This window comes from Delphinus delphis, chromosome 14 (assembly GCF_949987515.2).
Source record: "Delphinus delphis chromosome 14, mDelDel1.2, whole genome shotgun sequence".
NCBI lineage: Eukaryota > Metazoa > Chordata > Mammalia > Artiodactyla > Delphinidae > Delphinus > Delphinus delphis.
In genome coordinates, this window is record NC_082696.1 from 43,990,217 (window position 1) to 44,003,816 (window position 13,600).

The following is a 13,600-nucleotide window of genomic DNA, read 5'->3' on the forward strand; positions in this document are numbered from 1 at the left end:
CTGTATACACCTGTCTCTGTATATACCTATTTTCTAAAAACCTTTACTGGTTTCCCTCTGCTTGTAGCATAAGTTCTAAGTTCTTTAGCAGGTGGATTTTTTTCTTCCAGTTTCATTGATATATAATTGACATATAACATTGTGTAAGTTTAAGGTGTGCAGCACAATGATTTGATACATGTATATATTACAAAGCAAGTGAATGTTTGTGTCTCCCCACACCCCATTCATATGTTGAAACCGGACCCCGAGTGTGATGGTATCAGGAGGTGGGACCTTAGGGAGGTAATTAGAATTAGAAGAGTTCGTGAGGGTAGAACTCTCATGACTGGGATAAATGCCCTAGTAAGAGAACCAGGAGAGCTTGCTTTCCCTCTCTACTCTCTGATATGTGAGGTTACCATGAGAAAGTGGCCGTTTGCAACCTGGAAGATAACTCACCAAAGCCCAGCCATGCTGGCATCCTGATCTTGGATTTCCAGACTCTAGAAATGAGAGGGAAAAAAAATTCTGTTGTTTCTAAGCTACCCAATCTACTGTACTCTCTTACAGCAGCCTGAACTGAGACATCAGGACACGTAAACCACTAGGATACCCATTCTCTTCTGAATATGCCAAGATTTGTCATCCCTTCTTGGCTTTGTACATGCTTTTTATCTTCTTTAAATATACCCTCTCCCTATTCACCTGATGAACAGCTTCTCATTCTTCAAAACTTATTTGAAATCTTATCTCCTCTATAAAGTCCCTCCTAAGTTTCCTAGTTGGAGATATTTGTTACAATGACAAGCATCCACTGCAATGGATTGTGTTTTTTTTGTTTATATGTTTGTTTCTTCTCCTAGATTATGCAATCTTGCAGAACTTCAGATATTAGGGAGAGCAAATATTTACCACCTACACTGTCCTTGCATAAAGATATGCATCTTAATAATCACATGGATGAAACGAGAGGGAGTAACTGATTTGCCTTTTAGATACTATTCAAGGAGGTTTCTAAGTTCAGTATAGATAAAATTCATGTACGACTTTTCTCTGTGATCTCATTGATTTGTCTTAAGTGCATTACTAAAGCTAAGTGCTAAGAACAAAACAATAGTATATTAAAGGAGCAGTTTATTCAGCATAAATAGGTTATTCTTCAGATCCTTAAACACTGAATATTCTTTCCATCAGTAGAAAAATATTAAAGTCTGAAGGAAACCTAAGGTAGCAGCCTCATTGGTAGTAGTAACTGTGTACATGCAGAGGATACCTTGAAATCAGTTAAACATGGAAGATTATTATCGATCGATTTGTCATCTTCCAAGAGCTTGAGTTACTGAAACTCTTGAAGCATCCTTTGCAAGAAAAGTGGACAACCTTCATATCTGTTGCTTGCTAATTTTCTTGGGAGAAAAACGTGAACTCACTTTGTCTAGACATGCTGATTGTAATCCATCAAGCAATGATTAAAGAGTAATACTCTTCTTCATTATACAGAACGTTAAAGAAACCCTTGAATAACAATTAGAATTCTTGAAACACAGAACATAAAAGGTCCCAGCCCATTATATATTTTCCTTGAAACAAAGGCTTTATAGAAACTCATATGCAGAATAAAAGTGAGGATAAATTCTTCATTCTAAGAAAAAGATAATGAAATAACAACCATGTTATAGGAACCTGATTCCAAGGAATTTAAAATTAGGTATCTTATAATCCAATTTTGGGAATAATTTCAATGTAAATATGTAAGTAAAATCTTAATATATATTAAAATATATAATTATATTATATAATAATTGTATATATTTTAGATATAAAAAATTCAACCCCATGTGGATTAATCATGCCATTCACTCCAGCACTGATATTGTAGGTTCCATACAAATGCACAAGTTTTTATTTAATTATCATCTCATCTTTTTTTTCATATATATTTCTTTGGTCTCTTCTGCTGGGTTTTAATCTGTTTAGAGGGCAGAGTATTTCTTCTTCTAGGCCTTTTGTTGTCATCACAGCTGAGTGAACGTCTGTTCAATTCTAATCAATAATTTATTGATTGAAGAAGAAATGTTAGAGAATGTAAATTATCAGTTTCTATTGTTCCTTACGCATGTAATTTATCATTTTATGAAGTTAAACTATCCCCACCAACCCTTGCTCAAATAGTTCCTCCCCCAGAAAAACATTCTCATCTGCATCTTAAAAATGTTAATCAATCTCAACCACCTCAACTCTTAACATTAACCCCCTACGAATCTTCTCTATTATTTTTTTCCAAAGACATAGCAATATGTATTGCTATATTTATTGTATTTTTCTTCATCTGTTATTAACAAGTGTTTATCTCTTCTTTTTTTTCATTAGGTTGGGAACCCTTTGAGTGCAGGGAATAACCTTATTTATTTACGTATTGTCCATAGTGCCTTCCATAGTTCCCATCATATGCCATAAATGATGCTCAAAAAAACATCTGTTATTTCTAAAAACAAATGGTGATAGCTGATCTCTCAGTTTTCCACTAATACTTTCATAAATCCTGACCATGTGTACCTCTGCCAACCTCATTCTAATTGTCTCTTTTTCTCCAACCCTTCTGGGAGGAGGTTTAATATTACCAGTATAGGATAAAAAATGCTTCTGTCCCTCCAAAATGAGCAGGAGTGTGTTTGGGAAGCAAAAAGTCACAGTAATAAACATAAGAATTAGATTATTAATGAAGAATGGATTTTAAAAATATCTATTATATTTTAATGTTCGATACCTTAGACTAATATGTACTCAGTGATACCAGGAGTAACACCCAGAATAAATGATTTGTTGGGTCCCCTCTGGATACATCCAAGAGTCTGTTGGCCAATTCCATTGTCTCGTCTTTGAGTATGCCTCACTTTAAGACAGGAGCTGTACTCAGGATCTGACTGAATGACAGTTATCAACTGTCACCAGACCATTTAAAAGTGAAATACACTTGCTGCCAACTGTCAGTGCCAGATGCAATGGCAAATCACTTTACAGATTGCAGACAAATTGCACTGATATAATTTCTGAAGAGCCTCAATAATTTACACTAATTAGGAGTGGGCCAGTCTGAAAAGTGAGACATCTGAGATACTTAGGGAATCTTTATAAGAAATGCAATTTCTTAACTTTTAGGTTCAATGAGTCACGTAAACTTGGTTAAAGAAGGATTTCAGGGTGTATCTGCATTGATGAGTGACTTTTCAGCATATTCATAAACAAATGGAGAAATGATGCTGGAGGAATGACCAGTATGACAGAGTCAGAAATTTAAGTGACTTTCAATAGGCTGAAATATTGAGTAAGTATAGTAAAATAAAATTCTTTAGGAGTAAATCTGTAGCTCTATATACATTTTTGGAAAAAAACGCAAACTACTAGACATGTGGAAGTTGGGTAAGCCACAGCTAGACAGTAGCAGTATTAACAGACAGACATGAAAAGACAAATAAACAAAACTAACAAAAACTCGGAGGTTTTCATTAACCAGAAGCTTAATATGAAGCAACAGTATCATGTGGCTGCTTCCTCAAAGTAAAATGGTGAGTTACATTAACAGAAGACTACTATTTTCTTCAATGCAGAAGTAATAGTTTTAGCCTCAGCACTGGAGAGACCTTGAAACTATAGTACTATGTCCAGGTTTGGATACCACAGAGGAGAAGATGAGTGGCAGATGAGTGGAGGTCCAGAGGAAAAGGCCTGGACAGTGAGAAGGCAGGAAATCATAGCCCACATGCAGAAACTGGAGACGTCTAGTCTAGGCCGGAACTAGTTTACGATTGACCACAATATCTTGAACTCTCATGTGGGAGAGTTGATTAGATGTCTTATCTTTGTCTCCATAAAACAGAACCAGGGCAAATGAGTAAGAGTAAATGAGAAACAGATACCAGCACAATAACTGGAGTGATTGAAGCTGGGATGCTTAGGATATTATAGAAGACCTTCATCCATGGACTCAGATCCTTTCAACCGTGACATGTGGTTATTGTGATAGTCTCAAAAATTTTATTAATTAATCAAACCCATATTTATAAGGCTCCTTTCCATCATTTTATGTTTATCTTGGCGGTAAAATAGAAACTTCCTGCTTTACATTCTTACTCTCTCCTGATCTGCGTGCCTGCAGACTCTTTGCATTCTTCACTCCCCTCTCATCTAAGGCTGAGTCTAAGTCTATAAAGCTCTTGGAGCAGGCCTTACTGCTAGCATCTCTGTGTCTGGTGTAGGTTAATCTAGGGAAGAGCAGATGTCCCATTTCAGACTCCAGTACCAAGCAGTTTTTCAAATCCCCTTTACTCATAATATCCTTCTGTTTTTGTTCTTTTCACCTGTAAACAGGGCATAATAGAAGTACTTATCTCATGGGTTGTTGTGATAATAAAATGACTTAATTTATGTAAATCATAGTGAAGCAACCTGTCACATGCTTAGTGTTAGCTATATTAGTAATATTTTGGACTCAAAAATTCAAATTTGAGTTGGAGAAACAGTTAAAGGTAGAAATTAAAGAGCTCTACCTCTGTTTTGGGTGTGGTGTGGGAGGCCAGGGTTAGTTCATAGAGAAGATGATAGATGATCTAGCAAGATGGGAGACGTAGGAGAACACGTATGAGAGTAGAAGAGAGAATTTCACTGAGGAAGTTATGGTAATGCCACAGAGAGGTAAAAGGAGCCTGAGCAGCTGGGCAGTTGGGAGCCACGATGATCCTGCTGGAGCAGCTTCCTTGGTGAGGTGGGGACAGTCACGCTGCACAGGTTTTAAGACTGAATGGAAGTGAAGAAATGGGCATGAATTGCATGTGGATTGTCTTCATAAAAGCTGGCTTTGAAGTCGAGGAGAGACAATGGGTGGTAAGTTCAAGGAAATGGAGTTTAGAGACACATTTAAGTTTGGAGTTTTTAATGACGAAGAGTGAATGTGTTTATAGGTAAAGAGTAACACTGTTAGGGAAATCAGCCAACCACGTTCCAACCTACCAGTGACCATTCTACGGAAAAGTAACATCTGTTCTTACCTTACCCCTGAACTTTGGCATTTCCTGTCTCCTTAACTCTGCTTTATTTTCCCCATTTCATTTTTCTAGATAAAAGCCATATATTTACAGCTATATTTTTTTCATCCTTGTCTCTCCTCTCTCAAACACAATCTCCCTTGGGGCAGGGTTTCTTGTTTACTTGTTTGTTTTGTCCTCAGTACCTAGAAGAGTACCTGGTCCATAGGAGGAATACAATATTATTTTTGTGGAATAAATGAGTATAACATCTGTGCTACTCTAGCATTTTTAATGCCTTTTGAAAGAGTGAAACATGTTAAAAAGAAGTAGGGTAAGTCAGTTTATTTTTTAGCTAGAAATAACTGGGACAAAATGTGGGTATGAGATTTATTGAGCAAAGCCTGATTCTCCTGATTACAAAAAATGAAGTACAGTTTGCTAAGAAGATTCTTGTAACCATATGGCAGGGACAATAAATGTCGCTTTTTTTGCAGTCTGTATAACTTGGCTTATTTTGTTGCTTCAGTGTGTATGCCTCTCCAGTTTCTTTCCCTAAACTCCTTAAAATGTAAAAGTCCATGTGCCTAATTTTTATCTAAGAAATTAAGGAATTGCTAGGAATGCTGTCTAGTTGGAAGAAAGGGAGAGGCCGTGTCAAGAAGCTTATTAGTACATACATATGTTTTTAAAATTACTTTGCAGGCTCTACATCAAAAGCTCTGTTAAGCCTCGGTGAACTTCATTTCAGCTTTAGGTGCTAGGTGGAAGTTATGGTTATTGTACACTAAAGAGTTAAGAAGCAAAGGGAAAAATGGGTACAGAAAAGAAACAAAAAGTGATGTATAATCCCTAACGCCACAACCTCAAATTAAATGAGCAGGTGAACATTGTTTAATGAGGAGAGGAAAATCAATGAAGTACAAACAGTCTTCCTCAGAAAGTGAATGAGGCAAAAATGGACTCTTTTCCCTTTATTGAGTTTGGGTGCTGCTGGTATCCTGTTGATGTGTTGATGCTAATTTTATTAGTTTTCAACATCGATTTATTTATTTATTTAATCTGGGACAGTGTTTCTCACACACCTGAGGATAGAGTCCAGTATGACCAGGGGCCCAGAGATAGCAGAGTGTGGGTCTGTTAGCGGTGCCGTGAAATATGTGGAGTCACACAGAGAAGGTATGGGATGCACCAGTTACCTCCGATTCTCTTTAGATGCACAGTTACTTATAAATGGAAATGACTTTTCTCTCTTTTAAATGCATATTTATTTTGAAACAAGGAAAGGTATAATACTTGATTCTCATTTATATTCCCCACCTAGAGGTAAATATTGACCAGGAGTGGGTGCCTATCTTTGTGGACTCTTGAATGCATTCACACCCATATGCATACATCCACACACATACCAACATACAACCAAGCACGCTTACACATTTTCATACTACAAATGCTGTGATGTAAACTCCCTTTTTACTTTGATGTTGGTCTGGAATAAAGAAGATAGAGAAATACAGCTTTTTATTGGGAGCTAAAATTTAGGAGGACATGCAACAGGTGATCCTAATGGATGATCCTCATCACAGGGAAACATTATCTTATAATTAAGAGATTTTGATAGACTGATGAATGTTTTTGGCAAGAGCACTTTCTAGGTGGTTCTGTAGGTGGTCATACATGTCAGGGAACCTATTATTTAAAATTTTATATTTTGGTGTGCAAAACAGAAAGGGTTAAATCAGTAGAATAAAAAATATGACTTGGTCATTAAGAAAAGTATATTTTGGTCAACAAACTATATGGAAACAAAGATATGGTACAGGAGGAAAGAATGGGCAGACTTGAAATTCTTGAGACTATGAGAGAGAAGGGAACTAGAACGGAATGTGGGAGGAGTCTGTGCAGAGGACAAAGACTGAGGTTCTGTGGGAAAGGATTTAGGTCAAAGGTGCCAGATAGGTGATATTCTGAATACTGACATGCCTGCTCTTTCCAGCTGGCACTTTCACAATCTGTGTAAATAAAGCAAACATTTTCTTACCTATCTTTATTGACTTAACCATCTGGAAGAAATCCAGTTGTGGGAGATGATGGAGTTCACATTACCTAGCACTTCATTACATAAATCTTTCCACGTCACCTTTCCATGTCATAAACTTTTTTGATTTTAATGGTTGCCAAGAAATTCATTGTAAGATTATACCATGGTTTATTAAGTCAAACCATTCTTGATAGTCTTAAGATGTGGTAGGCAGAATAATGACCTTCCAAAGATGTCTCTGGCCTAATCCTGGGAACCTGTTAATGTGTTAGTTTACATGGCAAAAGGAATTAAAGTTGCAGATGAAATTAATGTTGTTTATCAGCTGATTTTAAAAAGAGAGAGATTACATTGGATTATTAGGGTGGGCCCAATGTAATCACAAGGGTCATTAAAAGTGGAAGGGGAAATCTGAAGAAAGTCAGAAAGGTGGCAGCATGAAAAGTACTTGGCCAGATGGTCTGAAGTTGCTGGTTTTGAAGATGTTGGAAGGGGGCCATGAGCCAAGGAAAGCAGGCAGCCTCTAGAAAATGAGAAAGGCAAGAAACTGATTCTCCTCTACAGCTTCCAGAAAGGACTCTACAACTAGATCTTGGCCCAGTGAGGTGCCTGTCAGATGCTGACATATAGAACTGTAAAATTATAAATCTGTGTTATCTAAGCACCAAAGTTTGCTAAGTTGTCACAGCAGCAATAGAAAACTAATATAAGGTCTAGTTTTAGCTATCTAGTGGCTTTCCAGATTTCAGTCTAGACCCAATACAATTCTCAGAACAGTCTTTTAAAATGTAAATCTTTTCACTTTACGGCTCTTCTTAAAGCTCAAGTGACTTCAAATTGCCCTTAAGGATACAATTTAAACTTTTGCAAGGACCTATAAGACCCTGCATGAACTAGTCCGTGTTGATAAACTTTCCTACACCCTTCAAGCCATTTTTCTCTTCACTCTTCCCTCATCCTGTCTTTCGTTAAGGTCCTTAAACAAGCCAAGCTCTTCATATCCATAGGTGGTAGGCATAGTGGTTAAGCACATAGACTCTGGAACAAGAGTGCTTGAGTTTGAATCTTTGCTCTCTTGCTTACTAGCTGTGTGACCTAAGGAAAGTCACTTTACCTCTCTTTCTCTTTCCTCATCTGTAAAATGGGGTTAAACATATTTTTATGTTTAGAGTACATGGAACAGCTCCTGGCACACAGTAAGCACTTTGTGTTTGGTATTATAATGTGTAAAAAAGCCTGTTCTTGGAGCACTCTTCTCCCTGCTCTTTGCGTAGATGGTTCTTTTTCATCCAAACAGTCTCATCTTGAATGTCATCTCAGAGGGAATATCTACCTCTCCGCCTTTGTTATTCATCATCCTGTTTCCTGCGAGTACCCTGTTTCCTTCAAGGCACTTATCGCCTTTTGAATTATTTCTGCATTTGTTTTTTATGTATCAACTGCGCTTCTACCTTTATATTGTAATTTATGTAAGGGTGAGAGCCATGTCTGTTTTTTTAAACTTTGGTGTGTCCAGTACTGAGCATGTAGTTGGTATGGGGGTGTTATTGTTTTCTTGCTCTTCTTGGACACAGAATGCTTATCTTTATCATCTCCCTTACACTTGGAAAACTGTTCTGGGCAATGGCAGATATGACATTTAATTGCTGTGTGAGACCCTCCAGGGCTCTCTCCCATGTTGTGGAAAATCTTAAAGTAGTGTGTTGGACTGAAGGTGTCACAAGATGGAAACAGCCTGAAATGCTGAACCATTGCGTAGAGGACAGCCTCCCTGGAGAGTTGCAGAGTTTGTGTGAGAGAGAAATAACTCTTGTTGGAATAAGATCCTGTGGGTGTCATCTGTTAACTGCAATATAACCTAGTCTCTGTCACTCGTACAGTGGTAATTGTATTAGTTTGCTAGGGCTGTTGTAATAAAGTACTGCAAACTGGGGGGTTAAACAAGAGGCATTTATTGTCTTACGGTTCTAGAGGCTAAAAGTCTGAAATCAAGATGTCGGCAGAGTTGGGTTTTTTTGAGGGTTGTGAGGGAAGGATTTCCTCCAGACCTCTCTCCTTTGCTTGTAGATGGCTGTCTTCTACTTGTATGCATGTCTCTTCATATCATTTCCTCTCTACGCCTGTCTGTCTCCAAATTCCCCCAGCCCACTCCAGTATGATCTCATCTTTATTTAACTAATTACATCTGCAATAAACCTATTTTCCAATAAGGTCACATTCTAAGACAGTTAGGACTTCAACATTTGAATGTTGAGAGACACAATTCAACTCATAACAGAGATGATTATATACATACACTCAATGGAGAATAGATGAAGTTTTTTCCAAGGATCTCTGTAACTCTTTGCTTAGTATCTTTTACCTCATATTCTCTGTCATAACTAAAATTTCAAAAGAACAGAAGTATGTCCTTTTAGATGGCAAAAACTTAGACAAAAGATCAACCATTTATGAAATAAGCCTGTCCAAATGACACCACACTCTCAGCCTGTCCAAATGCTTGTCTCTGAAGACTTTGTTCTAAACCATTAAGTGTAATGCCCTTCTCATCCTGTGGTCAATGTCTAATTGCTACCTTTTCCTCTATTCTTAATTCTTGTTAATTAACTTATTATGATCTGGGGACCGAGGGCTTCTGGATTCACCATTTACTAATTGCATTACTTTGGGCAAATTATTTATTTTTTGAATCTCAAGTTTTATATCTACAATATGAAGACAGTAATACATCATAGGATTTCTGTGGAGACGAAAAAAGATAACAAATCTAAGATGTCTAACACAGAGGTGTGCACACAATGGATGCCTGGATGCTAGCTATTAATAATAATATGCTAATAACAGTAATAAGAGTAACTGCTAACATTTATTAATGCTAATAATAACAACAATAAGAGTAACTGCTAACATTTATTAAATGTTTTCTATGTGCTAGAAACTGTTCTAAGTGTTTAATAAATATTAGCTGATTTTTTAATCTTCACAATTACCTTAATAATATTGGTACTGTTGTTTCTCTTAATTTTCAGATGAAAGTGAGGCCCAGAGAGTTTGAGTAATCTGCCCAAGGGCACACACATAGTAAGTGGCAGAGTTAGGGTTTGAACTCATATAGTCTGGCTCTAAGGCAATGAAAAAACCAAGCTTATTAAAAATTATAGAGAAAAAAATAACAGAAATAAAAACAAACAAAAAAACCCCTAAAGAACTCCTAAAATAGCTGAAGTAAACTTTGGAGGTGAAACACTTTTAGACTGCCAAAATTTTGGTCTCAGAGGGACTTTTTCCTTCTATCCAAGTGGAGTTCCATGTTTTTGAGGTTAGATAGCCAGTGCTGTGACCTCAGGGAACATAGCTTTTTACTCTGTGCCTTTTTGCTAAAAGTTTAAATCCATTTCCCATCTGCCAGACAATTGCAGTCAGGGAGAAGAAGTGGTGAGTCAGCAAACTAAAAATCACAGGAATTAACCATCTAAGGAAGGCATCGATGTGGCAGGGCTTCAGGCAGACTTGGAGGAGGTGATGCCTGATGGTGGTCCTGGGGTCGGGGCTGTTCTGTTTTCTTCTTATGGCTCCAGTGCATAGCCCAGAGTCAAGTCAGCACTTGGTGAATGTTTGTTGAACTAATTTAAGCTGAAGTTTATCTCTGTGGCCTCCAGCCAGTCTTGTCCCAGCTGACATTTCTCATCGTTCCCAAATTAACCTGGACCAAATTCTTCCTTACAATCTGGGTTTAAATCCTTATAATTGGATAAAGCCTGTCATCTCCTAAGAGATGTGAACATTTTTAACAAGGAACTCTAGATCAGTGATCCTCAGCAAGGGGTGATTTTCTCCCCCAGGGGACATTTGTCACTGTCTGAGGACACTTTTGGCTGTTACCCTTGGGATGATGGTGTGCTCTATCTAATAGATACAGGTTAGGGGTTGCTCCTTAATGTCCTACAATGCATAGAACTACCCTCTCCACCGCCTGCCTCCAGCAAAACTAAGAGTTGCACGTCAAAGAGTAGGACTGATATTTTGAGGATGGCTAGTGACTTGAAAGCATAGCACCATGAGATCCATGGCTTCTTCCTTGTTGGATCAGGCTGGGGCAAGAGAAAGAATATGAAGTCTTCTAAGGCCCATCCATTTGATGCATGTGTCAACTGATGACTCATTTGAAAAACCGACAAATCCTGGAGTGATTGTAATAAAATAGGAGACAATAGTGAGAATAGTAAGGGTTTAAGCTTTTAGGCAACATGGCTTGTGTTCAAACGCTAGCTAAACTGCATGACTTGGTAAACCTATTTAGGTTCTCTGGGATTCTGTCATTTCCTTACTAAAATGCGGATAAGACTATATGATAGCAGCAAGAATTAAAAGGGCTAACATATATGAAAGGCTCAGCACATTTAAGCACCGTATAAGTGCTAACTGTATTAGCAATAATAGTAATGTTTGCTATTATTAAAACAGTATGGTGTATCAGAAAGAACACAAAATCTACAGTTAGAAAAGTTTAGTTTTCTCATATGTAACGTTGGGATAATAAAGTTGTAGGGGAGTATAACAACTAATAGTAACGATGGCAATAATGTTAACATGTGTAATAAATATGTAATATTGTATGTACTAGGCACTATTTCAGATTCTTTGCAAGTTTTAACTGATTCAATTCTCACAGCAGTCCTACAATGTGGGTAATATTATAAACCCTATTTTGCAGAAGAAGAAGGTTAAAGTGCCTTATTAACTGCAAATCCCACCAAAATGTTGGCTGTTACTACCAGTCACATATTACAAAGTCTTCTCCCTACACTATCTTTTTGGCTCTATGTGACATCCCATGACACCCTTAGGTGATATTTGATGTCTCTACTTCAAAGATATTTGTACCAGTCTTAATGTCTGCTGAAAGATACTCATACTTACTATTTAATGGAAGCAGAGAGATTGCCATCCAGTTCCCACCATTAACTTCCTTCCAAATGTAAGGACCAGAGCCAGCTCTTTGCTGCCTTGGCCCAGACTGATACTTCAGATGCAAAAGGGCCTTCCTGACAGAGCTCACATAGATCTCAAGTGTCCCTTGCCAAGTCTCACTCAAAATGGGTTATAGGGAAAGGACCGTGAATTACAGATTTTGTGATGTTTTCATTATTCCAGTCAAAAGGGTCGACACTCACCAGAGAATCTCACCCCCAGCTCTATTTTAGTTCTAACATGTTTGGAGGAGGATGAGGGGAAAATAAATCTGTCTTCCCCCATGGCTTCGTTACGCTGTGGGTGGTGAACTGATATGATAGGTGATGACGGGAATCTAGATACCTTAAATGCTATGCTGGTGACATACTCCTGTCACACAGCTACCACACCACAACTTCTGTTTTGACATATTGATACATTGCTTTTTTGTTTGTGGAATTTGTTCTGTGGGTGACTTCTGAGACTCGACACGAAAGTCTCTGCCAGCTCTGGGCAAACTTAGCCTAGATTCTGGTAGGAATAGAAAGAGATTTCTTTTCCCCATTCTGTATGCCCAGGAGAAAGTGTTGTTTACACTCTCGTTGAAAGCTGAGAGGAAAATCACATTGATGTTATTTTTAAAGTATTGTGAATTAAATAGTGATGCTTGACCCAAGACAGGGAGGAAAATTTTATTATGCCAACTTTTAACATTCTTTGGACACCCTAATTTGATAATATTTCTTAATTGCTTAATATTGCAATAATGCATTTCCTCCTCTCATTTTCGTATTTAAGTAGCAGCCATTGATTAGAAAACATTTCTGGGAATCTACCTAAATTATCAAATATTGCCTTTGATAGTTGATATTTTTAGTAAAATTTCTATTAGAAAAGGAAATATATTGAGATGAAAATATATAGCTATAATATTTCTAAGCCTAGAAAGGTATGTGTGTTTTATTCTTCTGGTAACATCAAAGTTCTTGTTCTTTCTCTGACATAGATTATTGCATATTATTTGGTGTATATTTAATGCTGAATCTCCTGTTTTATCTAGAATGATTCTCCCATTCACAAATAAGAAATGAAACTGTGCTAAAGGGGCACAAATAATTTTAAATAAATAATTTTTTTAAAAGCCCTTGTGAATTTTTTCCTTCTTGTTGCCTTTTCTTTAATTTTAAAAGCATACTGATTTTTCAAATATAACTTATTACTATTTGTCAATGTTTAAATAAGACACTTGGTGATTTTTCCCTTTGAATTAACACTGCCTACTGTCATTTTATGGTCTGTTAGTTTAATGTTGATTTTCTAAACCCTATCTTTGGTGTATGACTATTGTACAAATGATTTTTTTTTTTTGCTTGTAATTTGTTCCAGATAATAACCCCTGATATCATACCAGGAAATTTCTGTGTAATGTAAATTTCAGTGTTAAATTATTTATTGCATATAAATTTTCTATCAGAAGAGGATCAACACACTGAATCCACTAATGGTGGCCTAATAGAAAGTTAATGGCTTATTCCAAGTGATTTTGCAAAAACAAAGGGATACCCGAACCTCGATGACAGGGTGCAATTGGCCAAATGCCCAG